The following is a 3,167-nucleotide window of genomic DNA, read 5'->3' as shown; positions in this document are numbered from 1 at the left end:
ATATAAAGGTTAAATAATAAAAAATAAACATATCAATTAAAAATTAAAATTAAAAATCAACATTTTCATCTATTTCTTGTTTTTTTTTTACCAATTGAACATTTTCATCTATTTCATATATACGGAACGTGAAGTTTTTTAGCTGCTTGAGTTCTTCATTTAAGAAAAGACAAGTGTCGTATTATTAGCGGTTCTGATCAGATTGTGAGGATAAGGTCATCAACTTTTACCAAAAAATTGAGAAGATCAATAGATGGCACTCGCAGTCACCTACGAGGACTCCAGCATTAATTACTCATTAAACGATGACAAACTTTTTGCTATATGGACTAGTCTGACTAGAGGGACGTAAGGAGTTTGTTGTTGTGATTGTTATACATGTCAGTGAATGTGATTATGACTTGGGAAATGAAAATTTAGGACCACCAGACTTTTATGCAAGCAGTCAAAGCATGTAGGCGTGTTCCAATGTCATTGACGCGAGTCATGCTCTTCTTAATTCCCTCCCAATTGGGTACAATATATAGTCAATATAACAGCACATGCATGTTACCGTTGTTATAAGGAACGTGAGTAAAGTCCAACCTTATTGATTGCTGTAAATAGAGTGGTAATTGAGTAATAAGAATTAAAGTGTTTCAATTTTAATAAAAATAAGTGACAAGTGGATAATAAGAATTAAAATTCTCAATTATTATCTTTTTTATATCAATTAATTATTAATAGGCTTTACTTATATTTTTTGTACATACCAATATGCTGTATTGGAAGCAGGGAAATTAACAAAGATTACTTAATTCCACCAAAAAAAAGGAAACTTTTGATTAAGAAACTAGCTAGGAAGATGTACAATCAACTTGCAACTTCTGGTTTTTTTTTATTACAATAGAATTATTCACTATTAGTCTATTACAACAGATTCTTCTTGCTCTTTTAGAACCCATTTATGGGTTTTTTTTTTTTTTTTTGGGAAAGCTTTCTTTTTCTTTCCCACAACTCGAATTAATAAACCAAGACCAATTCAACTCCCTCTAACAGGTGCTTATCAGGAGCTAATTTCACTTTCATCGGACTCCAAAATAACATAACTAAATTCTGCTTCCAATAAAAATTTTAGCCTAAAATCTCAGCTTGCTGAGAGGTAGGAAATTAACAAAGATTCGTCGCACCAAACAAAACCTTTATTAGTAATTAATTATTAATTATTACACCAACTTAATATCGATCATAAGTTCATAACTACAAGAAAGCTCTTGTTTAAATCTCATTAATACTCGCGGCTAGTTTTAATTAGCTCCGATACCACAGTAGGCTCTGATTGGAGACTCTGCTTTCTTGGCCTCGTCTGTAGTATAGAATTGTATAAACCCACGACTATCAAATGGCTTGTACTGCAGTGGGTGCCTCTCATCCACCAATTCTTCTGGTACTTGCAATACCCCATTGTTGAATGTGAACAGCCCTAGTGAGTATCTTGTCTTGTTCCCACAATGCTTCACTCGATGCTGGCAAGCTTTCACTCTATCATTGCTCCATACCTATACCAAATTTATCAAACAAATTAAATTTAATCTTATGAGATTGAGTATAATTAATCATAATTGAAAAAAATTATATGTAACACATTTTTTGTACCGCACGTATTTCTAGCTAATAGAAGTGAGACTCACCTGCAATCCATCTCCTGCCATAAATAGGAATTGTGAAGGTGAGGACTCGATGCTAATCCAATCGCCGTCTTTTGTTTTGACCTCCAAGCCACCAACGTACATCATGCTGAACAACTATGGTTGCGAAGTTCTTGTCTGTATGGCTCGGAAACCTTATGATAGTATCACTGTCTGCTGATTCCCTGTATTTGTCATTGTCTTCTGGTGTCTTGTATTTCAGGAATCGAAGAAGGTGACTGTTGGAGCAAGCAACAGACTCATATTGCTTCCCTGCGCCAAAGCTTTCGAATAGCATTTGCACCACCTTGTGTTCCAAAGCCGCCAAAAACTGTGCAAATGAGTCTGTGATTTCACTGCAGCAGCACCAATTAAAACAAAAACAATTAATTATAACACATGCATGTATCAACTTAAGAATTTAGTAATAATAAACTTAAAATTAATAACGTATGAACATAAGTTATATATTACAATATTAATTAATTAATACCAGAAGTTGTTGTTTCCATGAGGCCACATGAGATTCTTGAACTTTTGAGTTTCTTGAGGGGAAGTGACATTATCAATGGCCAAGCCTTCATAGAGAGGCATGAGAGGGTTTGGCCCAATATAACCACGATAGGGTTCCACTTGTGTTCTTCACTTTGTTTTCTATGGGAACCTCAAACAAATCTTTGGACTGGCCAAAGATTTGGTCCAGAAGTTGAGCAGAAATCTTGTCATAAAATGCCACAAAACAACCGTACTCTTCGAGTGCATGGCGGACTTGTTTGGAGGTGGAAAGCCAAAGACTCGAACCAGGTTTCAAGTCATCCATGGAGAAATTGATGGTGGGAAGCTGCTTAGGCACTGTTGGGGACCCCATGAGTCTGGGACTATATTATGGCCGGAATAATATATGCACTACTTAGGACTAATTAAGGAGAGAAAACTGAGCTGGGATATGCAAAATGATGTGTGTCATGCTTACTCTTATAGTGTCGTAGCTAGTTAAGGAAATTACTTGGGTATTGAGATTTGAGCATCTACTTGTACTGAGGTTCTACGTGAACCAATAAAATTGAGCCATATATATGGTTTTTTTAAAATTGATTAAATATGTTGTCAAACACTCCCTCTATTCAACCCTGCAACTCCATCACCACCCAACCCACTCATTTAACCCAGCAGCCCACCCCCTTCTATCGTCATTGTCGGAGTCCACCACCGGCGACCCCACACCACCAGCGACCATCCACCACCGGCGACCTAAGTAATTCCCGCTAGTTAATTTGGTACGTAGTAACTACTAGTTTATTAATTATTTAATTTGTGTTCCTTTCAAGACAAAAAGTGACTAGTACGTGAATAGTTACTACGTGGTTACATTTTTCTTCAATTATTGTACTTTTGTTGGTCCCAGACTCCAAGGTGTCGTCATGTCAATTCGTGTGTGGAAAAAAAAGGGAACCATACAAATTAATTAGAGGAATTCTAGCAATACTCTTCTTTTTGTTC

General features: G+C 36.1%; 1 pseudogene across 1 annotated transcript; it reads right to left on the bottom strand.

Annotated features, from left to right (window-relative positions):
- Positions 1 to 1,163: 1,163 nt before the first annotated feature.
- Positions 1,164 to 2,679, bottom strand: LOC147277353 (putative 2-oxoglutarate-dependent dioxygenase AOP1; annotated as a pseudogene). Its single transcript, XR_015123923.1, has 3 exons — positions 2,161 to 2,679; positions 1,671 to 2,023; positions 1,164 to 1,538 (listed from the first exon to the last, which is right to left on the bottom strand). The product of XR_015123923.1 is annotated as a putative 2-oxoglutarate-dependent dioxygenase AOP1 (transcript).
- Between the last annotated feature and the right edge of the window lie 488 nt (positions 2,680 to 3,167).

Source organism: Dryas octopetala, chromosome 8 (genome assembly GCF_963921425.1).
Source record: "Dryas octopetala chromosome 8, drDryOcto1.1, whole genome shotgun sequence".
In the NCBI taxonomy this organism is placed as follows: Eukaryota; Viridiplantae; Streptophyta; class Magnoliopsida; order Rosales; family Rosaceae; genus Dryas; species Dryas octopetala.
Note: the sequence above shows the minus strand (reverse complement) of the source record. Positions and strands in the feature narration are given on the sequence as shown.